Here is an 11302-nt window from a genome sequence, read left to right as displayed (position 1 = left end):
CAATGTTTATTTTTTCTTGCTTGGACTATTCCTGCTTCATAACCCTACATAAAAAAGCTCCTGGTGTCTTACATGTAGTGATGACATCATTAGTACAGGTCTGGCGATTGACCTTAGCTGAATGTCATTCTATCTCTGCTCTGTTTCCACCTGTTTTCCCCTAAAAAAGAAGCAGAGGACAGAGAAAAAAATACATAAGAATGTAAGAAGGGCAAAGGTTTGGTCTTATTAGGGAAATTCTTATTATCGGTGGTGAAGAAAGAGTTCTTGAGTCCAGGATGTCCTATGCTGAGGATGTTTATTGAAGCTTCAGCCCAAGGAGAAAGGAGGATTCATCAATACAGGCTTCTGTGCATGATTTCACTTCAATTCTGAAGCAGGAACCCTCGATGGACAAGAGAAAATGATGAGGCATAGAAATGAAGGAAAACGTCATAGTATAGTGAGGCACAAAAAATAATTAAAAGGAGAGAGTAGAGTAAGGCATAAAAACTTTATGGTATACTAAGGTATGAAAAGTAATAAAAACATCATAGTATAGTTAGGGATAAAAAGTCATAAAAACATCATAGGAGTAAGGCATAAAAAGATATAGTATAGTAGGGCAGAAAAAGTAATAGTATAAGAAGTCATAAAAAGTCAAAGTATAGTAAGGCATAAGAAGTCATAAAAACATCATGGTATAGTAAGGCATAAAAAGTCATAAAAACGTCATAGTGTAGTAAGGCATCAAAAAGTCATAGTATAGTAAGGTATAAAATGTCATAAAAACATCAGAGTATAGTAAAGCACAAAAAGTCATAAAACTGTCATAATATATTAAGTCATGAATTCGTCATAGTATGGTGAGGCATAAAAAGTCATAGTAAAGTCAGGCATCAAAAAGTCATAGCATAGTATGTTATAGTATAAGAAGTCATAAAAAGTCATTGTATAGTAAGGCATAAAAACGTCATAAAAACGTCATAGTATAGTAAGGCATAAAAAGTCATAAAAATGTCATAGTATGGTGAGGCATAAAAAGTCATAGCTTAGTAAGGCATCAAAAATGTCATAATTTAAAAAGGCATAAAAAGTCATAAATACGTCATAGTATAGTAAGGCATAAAAATGTCATAGTATAGTAAGGTATAAAATGTCATAAAAACATCAGAGTATAGTAAAGCACAAAAAGTCATAAAACTGTCATAATATATTAAGTCATGAATACGTCATAATATGGTGAGGCATAAAAAGTCATAGCTTAGTAAGGCATTAAAAAGTAATAGTATCGTAAGGCAGAAAAAGTCATAGCATAGTCAGGCATAAAAAGTCATAAAAACATTATAGTATAATAAGACATAAAAAGTCATAAGAACATTATAGTATAGTAAGACTTGAAAAGTCATAAAAACGTCACAGTATAGTAAGGCAAAAAAAAGTCATACTATTGTAAGACATAAAAACGTCATAGTATATATAGTAAGGCATAAAATGTAGTAATGCATAAAAAGTTATAAAAACGTCATAGTATATTAAGGCATACACACATCATAGTATCGTAAGGCATAAAAAGTCATCAAAACGTCATAGGATAGTAAAACATAAAAGGTACTGTTTTTTCTCCATATAAGTGATGTTTGACTGTGTAATTGATGTTTGACTGTATATATGTGTAGGACACTGAGGTGTTTAAGTCTCATCTGGAGGTCTTGGTTACATTGATGAAGGGTTGTAATTGTTTATAAGGTTAGAGCCCACAGATGGAGAGATCTCAGGAGCTCAGAAGAAGGACGAGTTAACAGCTAAGCGGCACCACATAGGTGAAGATCAACATCAGCTTGTCACGCCCATCGGAGAGCTAAAGCCATACAAACAGTCAAACTTTTGTTACTCAGGGAGACACCTTGGTGGACCTTGTGCCAGATCAGTCCTTCCTGCTTGAAATAAACCAGCCACATTGAAGTGTTGACTTGTCGGTCTGACTGTGTTTTTTTTTTATCTTTCTGTCATGAGAAATCATATTTTCAGTAATGCATAAAAACGCAAAAAAAAAAAAAAGACATAAGGCATGAAAACTTATAAAAATGTCAAAGCATAGTAAGGCATAAAATGACATAAAAGAAAATATCGTATAGTAAGGCATAAATAGTCACAAAAACATCATAATATTGTATGGCATAAAAAGGTCGTAATTTATTAAGGCATAAAAAGTCATAAAAACCACATAGTATAGTGAGGCATAAAAGGTCATAAAAACCACATAGTATAGTGAGGCATAAAAGGTCATAGCATAGTAAGGCATCAAAAAGTCATAGTATAGTAAGGCATAAAAAGTCATAAAAACATCATAGTATAGTAAGGCATAAAAAGTCATAAAACATCACAGTATAGTAAGACAAAAAAAGTCATAAAAACATAATACTATAGTAAGGCATAAAAAGTCATAAAAAATAACAGTATAGTAATGCATCAATAGTCATAATAAAGTCAGGCATCAATAAGTCATAGTACAGTAAGACATAAAAAGTCGTAAAAACAATATCGTATAGTAAGGCATAAATAGTCACAAAAACAACATAATATTGTATGGCTTAAAAATGTCATAATTTATTAAGGCATAAAAATTCATAAAAACCACACAGTATAGTAAGACATAAAAAGTCATAAAAACATCATAGTATAGTAAGGCATAAAAAGTCATAGCATAGTAAGGCATCAAAAAGTCATAGTATAGTAAGGCATAAAAAGTCTTAAAAACATCATAGTATAGTAAGGCATAAAAAGTCATAAAACATCACAGTATAGTAAGACATAAAAAGTCATAAAAACATAATACTATAGTAAGGCATAAAAAGCCATAAACATGTCACAGTATATTAAGTCTTGAATACGTCAAATTATAGTTAGGCATAAAAAGTTGTAAAAACAATATCGTATAGTAAGGCATAAATAGTCACAAAAACATCATAATATTGTATGGCATAAAAATGTCATAATTTATTAAGGCATAAAAAGTCATAAAAACCACATAGTATAGTGAGGCATAAAAAGTCATAAAAGCATCATAGTATAGTAAGGCATAGAAAGTCATAGTATAGTAAGGCATAAAAAGTCATAAAAACATCATAGTATAGTAAGGCATAAAAAGTCATAAAACATCACAGTATAGTAAGACATAAAAAGTCATAAAAACATCACAGTATAGTAAGACATAAAAAGTCATAAAAAATAACAGTATAGTAATGCATAAATAGTCATAATAAAGTCAGGCATCAATAAGTCATAGTACAGTAAGACATAAAAAGTCGTAAAAACAATATAGTATAATAAGGCATGAATAGTCACAAAAACATCATAATATTGTATGGCTTAAAAATGTCCTGATTTATTAAGGCATAAAAAGTCATAAAAACCACATAGTATAGTAAGGCATAAAAAGTCATAAAAACATCATAGTATAGTAAGGCATAAAAAGTCATAAAACATCATAGTATAGTAAGACATAAAAAGTCATAAAAACATCATAATATAGTAAGGCATAAAAAGTCATAAAAAATAACAGTATAGTAATGCATAAATAGTCATAGTACAGTCAGGCATCAATAAGTCATAGTACAGTAAGACATAAAAAGTCGTAAAAACAATATAGTATAGTAAGGCATGAATAGTCACAAAAACTTCATAATATTGTATGGCATAAAAGGTCATAATTTATTAAGGCATAAAAAGTCATAAAAACCACATAGTATAGTGAGGCATAAAAGGTCATAGCATAGTAAGGCATCAAAAAGTCATAGTATAGTAAGGCATAAAAAGTCATAAAAACATCGTAGTATAGTGAGGCATAAAAAGTCATAAAAGCATCATAGTATAGTAAGGCATAGAAAGTCATTGTATAGTAAGGCATAAAAAGTCATAAAAACATCATAGTATAGTAAGGCATAAAAAGTCATAAAACATCACAGTATAGTAAGACATAAAAAGTCATAAAAACATCATAGTATAGTAAGGCATAAAAAGTCATAAAAACATCACAGTATAGTAATGCATAAATAGTCATAGTAAAGTCAGGCATCAAAAAGTCATAGTATAGTAAGGCATAAAAAGTCATAAAAACATCATAGTATAGTAAGGCATAAAAAGTCATAAAACATCACAGTATAGTAAGACATAAAAAGTCATAAAAACATAATACTATAGTAAGGCATAAAAAGTCATAAAAACATCATAGTATAGTGAGGCATAAAAAGTCATAAAACATCATAATATTGTATGGCTTAAAAATGTCCTGATTTATTAAGGCATAAAAAGTCATAAAAACCACATAGTATAGTAAGGCATAAAAAGTCATAAAAACATCACAGTATAGTAAGACATAAAAAGTCATAAAAACATCATAGTATAGTAAGGCATAAAAAGTCATAAAACATCACAGTATAGTAAGACATAAAAAGTCATAAAAACATCATAATATAGTAAGGCATAAAAAGTCATAAAAAATAACACAGTATAGTAATGCATAAATAGTCATAGTAAAGTCAGGCATCAATAAGTCATAGTACAGTAAGACATAAAAAGTCGTAAAAACAATATAGTATAGTAAGGCATGAATAGTCACAAAAACATCATAATATTGTATGGCATAAAAGGTCATAATTTATTAAGGCATAAAAAGTCATAAAAACCACATAGTATAGTGAGGCATAAAAGGTCATAGCATAGTAAGGCATAAAAAGTCATAAAAACGTCATAGTATAGTAAGGCATAAAAAGTCATAAAAACATCATAGTTTAGTGAGGCATAAAAAGTCATAAAAGCATCATAGTATAGTAAGGCATAGAAAGTCATTGTATAGTAAGGCATAAAAAGTCATAAAAACATCATAATATAGTAAGGCATAAAAAGTCATAAAACATCATAGTATAGTAAGACATAAAAAGTCATAAAAACATAATAGTATAGTAAGGTATAAAAAGTCATAAAAAAATAACAGTAGAGTAATGAATAAATAGTCATAGTAAAGTCAGGCATCAATAAGTCATAGTACAGTAAGACATAAAAAGTCGTAAAAACAATATAGTATAGTAAGGCATGAATAGTCACAAAAACATCATAATATTGTATGGCTTAAAAATGTCATAATTTATTAAGGCATAAAAAGTCATAAAAACATCACAGTATAGTAAGACATAAAAAGTCATAAAAACATCATAGTATAGTAAGGCATAAAAAGTCATAAAACATCACAGTATAGTAAGACATAAAAAGTCATAAAAACATAATACTATAGTAAGGCATAAAAAGTCATAAAGATGTCACAGTATAGTAAGACATAAAAAGTCATAAAAACATCATACTATAGTAAGGCATAAAAAGTCATAAAGATGTCACAGTATATTAAGTCATGAATACGTCAAAATATTGTAAGGCATAAAAAGTCATAGTATAGTAAGGCATAAAAAGTCATAAAAACATCACAGTATAGTAAGACATAAAAAGTCATAAAAACATCATAGTATAGTAAGGCATAAAAAGTCATAAAAACATCACAGTATAGTAAGATATAAAAAGTCATAAAAACATAATACTATAGTAAGGCATAAGAAGTTATAAAAAAATAACAGTATAGTAATGCATAAATAGTCATAGTAAAGTCAGGCATCAATAAGTCATAGTACAGTAAGACATAAAAAGTCGTAAAAACAATATCGTATAGTAAGGCATAAATAGTCACAAAAAAATCATAATATTGTATGGCTTAAAAATGTCATAATTTATTAAGGCATAAAAAGTCATAAAAACATCAAAGTATAGTAAGGCATAAAAAGTCATAAAAACATCACAGTATACTAAGACATAAAAACTCATAAAAACATCATAGTATAGGAAGGCATAAAAAGTCATAAAAACATCACAGTATAGTAACACATAAAAAGTCATAAAAACATCATAGTATAGTAAGGCATAAAAAGTCATAAAAACATCACAGTAAATAGTGATGTTTTTAAATAGTCATAGTAAAGTCAGGCATCAATAAGTCATAGTACAGTAAGACATAAAAAGTTGTAAAAACAATATCGTATAGTAAGGCATAAATAGTCACAAAAACATCATAATATTGTATGGCTTAAAAATGTCATAATTTATTAAGGCATAAAAAGTCATAAAAACATCAAAGTATAGTAAGACATAAAAAGTCATAAAAATGTCAAAGTATAGTAAATCATGAACACGTCAAAGTATAGTTAGCTATAAAAAGTCACAAAAACAATATCATATAGTAAGGCACAAATGTCATAAAAACATCAAAGTATTGTAGGCATAAAAAGTCATAGTATTATAAGGCATAAAAAGTCATAGTATAGTAAGGCATAAAAATTCATAAAAACATCATAGTATAGTAAGGCATGAAAAGTCATAAAAACATCACAGTATAGTAAGACATAAAAAGTCATAAAAACATAATACTATAGTAAGGAATAAAAAGTCATAAAGATGTCACAGTATAGTAAGACATAAAAAGTCATAAAAACATAATACTATAGTAAGGCATAAAAGCTCATAGCATAGTATGGCATAAAAGCTCATAGCATAGTATGGCATAAAAAGTCATAGTCATAGCATAAATAGTCATACTAAAGTCAGGCATCAATAAGTCATAGTACAGTAAGACATAAAAAGACGTAAAAACAATATAGTATAGTAAGGCATGAATAGTCACAAAAACATCATAATATTGTATGGCCTAAAAATGTCATAATTTATTAAGGCATAAAAAGTCATAAAAACCAGGTAGTATAGTGAGGCATAAAAAGTCATAAAAACATCATAGTATAGTAAGGCATAAAAAGTCATAAAAACATCACAGTATAGTAAGACATAAAAAGTCATAAAAACATCATAGTATAGTAAGGCATAAAAATTCATAAAAACATCATAGTATAGTAAGGCATGAAAAGTCATAAAAACATCACAGTATAGTAAGACATAAAAAGTCATAAAAACATAATACTATAGTAAGGCATAAAAGCTCATAGCATAGTATGGCATAAAAAGTCATAGTCATAGCATAAATAGTCATACTAAAGTCAGGCATCAATAAGTCATAGTACAGTAAGACATAAAAAGACGTAAAAACAATATAGTATAGTAAGGCATGAATAGTCACAAAAACATCATAATATTGTATGGCCTAAAAATGTCATAATTTATTAAGGCATAAAAAGTCATAAAAACCACGTAGTATAGTGAGGCATAAAAAGTCATAAAAACATCATAGTATAGTAAGGCATAAAAAGTCATAAAAACATCACAGTATAGTAAGACATAAAAAGTCATAAAAACATCATAGTATAGTAAGGCATAAAAAGTCATAAAAACATCACAGTATAGTAAGGCATAAAAAGTCATAAAACATCACAGTATAGTAAGACATAAAAAGTCATAAAAACATAATACTATAGTAAGGCATAAAAAGTCATAAAGATGTCACAGTATAGTAAGACATAAAAAGTCATAAAAACATAATACTATAGTAAGGCATAAAAAGTCATAAAGATGTCACAGTATATTAAGTCATAAAAACATCACAGTATAGTAAGACATAAAAATTCATAAAAACATCACATTATAGTAAGACATAAAAAGTCATAAAAACATAATACTATAGTAAGGCATAAAAAGTCATAAAGATGTCACAGTATATTAAGTCATGAATACGTCAAAGTATAGTTAGGCATAAAAAGTCGTAAAAACAATATCGTATAGTAAGGCATAAATAGTCACAAAAACATCATAATATTGTATGGCATAAAAATGTCATAATTTATTAAGGCATAAAAAGTCATAAAAACCATATAGTATAGTGAGGCATAAAAGCTCATAGCATAGTAAGGCATCAAAAAGTCATAGTCATAGCATAAATAGTCATAGTAAAGTCAGGCATCAATAAGTCATAGTACAGTAAGACATAAAAAGTCGTAAAAACAATATCGTATAGTAAGGCATAAATAGTCACAAAAACATCATAATATTGTCTGGCTTAAAAATGTCATAATTTATTAACGCATAAAAAGTCATAAAAACCACACAGTATAGTAAGACATAAAAAGTCATAAAAACATCACAGTATATTAAGTCATGAATACGTCAAAGTATTGTAAGGCATAAAAAGTCATAGTATAGTAAGGCATAAAAAGTCATAAAAACATCACAGTATAGTAAGACATAAAAAGTCATAAAAATGTCAAAGTATAGTAAATCATGAACACGTCAAAGTATAGTTAGCGATAAAAAGTCACAAAAACAATATCATATAGTAAGGCACAAATGTCATAAAAACATCAAAGTATTGTAGGCATAAAAAGTCATAGTATTATAAGGCATAAAAAGTCATAGTATAGTAAGGCATAAAAAGTCATAAAAACATCATAGTATAGTAAGGCATAAAAAGTCATAAAAACATCACAGTATAGTAAGACATAAAAAGTCATAAAAACATAATACTATAGTAAGGCATAAAAAGTCATAAAGATGTCACAGTATATTAAGTCATGAATACGTCAAAGTATAGTTAGGCATAAAAAGTTGTAAAAACAATATCGTATAGTAAGGCATAAATAGTCACAAAAACATCATAATATTGTATGGCATAAAAATGTCATAATTTATTAAGGCATAAAAAGTCATAAAAACCACATAGTATAGTGAGGCATAAAAGGTCATAACATAGTAAGGCATAAAAAATAACAGTATAGTAATGCATAAATAGTCATAGTAAAGTCAGGAATCAATAAGTCATAGTACAGTAAGACATAAAAAGTTGTAAAAACAATATCGTATAGTGAGGCATAAATAGTCACAAAAACATCATAATATTGTATGGCTTAAAAATGTCATAATTTATTAAGGCATAAGAAGTAAAAAAAAACCACATAGTATAGTGAGGCATAAAAAGTCATAAAAACATCATAGTATAGTAAGGCATAAAAAGTCATAAAAACTTCACAGTATAGTAAGACTTAAAAAGTCATAAAATCAACATTGTATAGTAAGGCATCAAAAGGTAATAGTATAATAAGGCATAAAAACTCACAGTATACAATGTCATAAAAAGTCATAGTATAGTAAAGCATAAAAACTCAAAGTATACGAAGTCATAAAAAGTCCTAGTATAGGAAGTCATAAAAAGTCATGCTATTGTAAGGCATAAAAAGTCATAGTTTAATAAGGCATTAAAAGTCATAAAAACAATATTGTATTGTAACGCATAAATGGTCACAAAAACATCATAGTATTGTAAGGCATAAAAATGTCTTAGTTTAATAAGGCATAAAAAGTCATAAAAATGTCATAGTATATTAAGTCATGAATACGTCATAGTATAGTAAGGCATGAAAAAGTCATAGTATAGTAAGGCATAAAAAGTCATAGTATAGTAAGGCATCAAAAAGTCATAGTATAGGAAATCATAAAAAGTAATGCTATTATAAGGCATAAAAGTCATAGTATAGTAAGACATAAAAAGTCATAAAAATGTCATAGCATATTAATTCATGAATACGTCATAGTATAGTAAGGCATAAAAAGGCATAGTATAGTTAGACAGAAAATGTCATAGTATAGGAAGTCATATAATGTCATAATATAGCAAGGCATTAAAACATCATAAAAACCTCATAGTATAGTAAGGCATAAAAAGTCCTAGTATAGGAAGTCATAAAAAGTCCTAGTATAGGAAGTCATAAAAAGTCATGCTATTGTGAGTCATGAAAAGTCATAGTATAGTAAGGCATAAAAAGTCATTGTATAGGAAGTCATAAATAGTCTTAGTATAGAAGGCCCTCAAAATCATGCTATTGTTAGGTATAAAAAGTCATAAAAACATCACAGTACAGTTAGTTATAAAAAGTCATAAAATCAACATAGTATAGTAAGGTATCAAAAGGTAATGGTATAGTAAGGCATAAAAACTCACAGTATACAATGTCATAAAAAGTCATAGTATAGTAAAGCATAAAAACTCAAAGTATACGAAGTCATAAAAAGTCCTAGTATAGGAAGTCATAAAAAGTCATGCTATTGTAAGGCATAAAAAGTCATAGTATAGTAAGGCATGAAAAGTCATAAAAACTTCATAGTAAAGTAAAGCATTAAAAAGTCATAGTATAATAAGGCATTAAAATTCATAAAAACAATATCGTATAGTAAGGCATAAATGGTCACAAGGACATAATAGTATTGTAGGGCATAAAAATGGCTTAGTTTAATAAGGCATAAAAAGTCATAAAAATGTCATAGTATATTAAGTCATGAATACGTCATAGTATAGTAAGGCATCAAAAAGTCATAGTATAGGAAATCATAAAAATTAATGCTATTATAAGGCATAAAAGTCCTAGTATAGTAAGGCATAAAAAGTCATAGTATAGGAAGTCACAAAAAGTAATGCTATTGTAAGGCATAAAAAGTCATAGTATAGAAAGTCATAAAAAGTCATAGTATAGAAAGTCATAAAAAGTCATAGTATAGTAAGGCATAAAAACATCATAGTATAGTAAGGCATAAAAAAGTCATACTATAATAGTAAATCGTAAGTAAGCCGGAATCTTGCAGAGAACCCACATAGGTACAGAGAGAACGTGCAAACTCCACACGTAAACGATCCCAGGCCTGATGTTCAAACTCAGAACATTCTCACCGTGAAGTGACAGTTCTAACCACTTTAAAACAGAGTATAGTAAGGCATAAAAAATGTCATAGTATATTAAGGCAAAAAAGTCATAGTATAGGAAGTCATAAAAAGTAATGCTATTGTAAGGCATAAAAGTCATAGTACAGTAAGGCATAAAAATGTCATTATATAGTAAGGCATTAGAGTTGCCAATTAACCTGATGTGCATGTCTTTGGACTGTATGAGCAAGCTGGACTACTCGAAGAGAACCCATGCAGGCACACTGAGAACATTTAAACTCCACACAGATCGGCCCCAGGCCTGGGGTTTGATCCTAGAGCCTTCTCACTGTGAGGCAACACTTCCTATCACTGAATCACCCTGCCGCACCATAAATTAGTTATATTACAGTAAGGCATAAAAAGGTCACAGTATAATAACGCATAAAAAAGTGATAGTATTCATGGACACATATACATGGGATTTTTTCGACAAAAGTTGAACTCATATTTTGATATATACATCATTTTATGTTTTCTCCTGCTAACAGCCTGACTGCTAGCCTACAGATGACAGAAGCCAGGGTTAGCTTGCTAGTTACTGCTAGCTAACATGGTTAAATAACATCAGTTGACAATTTTCTGGAG

This window comes from Seriola aureovittata, chromosome 1 (assembly GCF_021018895.1).
Source record: "Seriola aureovittata isolate HTS-2021-v1 ecotype China chromosome 1, ASM2101889v1, whole genome shotgun sequence".
Taxonomy (NCBI): domain Eukaryota; kingdom Metazoa; phylum Chordata; class Actinopteri; order Carangiformes; family Carangidae; genus Seriola; species Seriola aureovittata.
Note: the sequence above shows the minus strand (reverse complement) of the source record.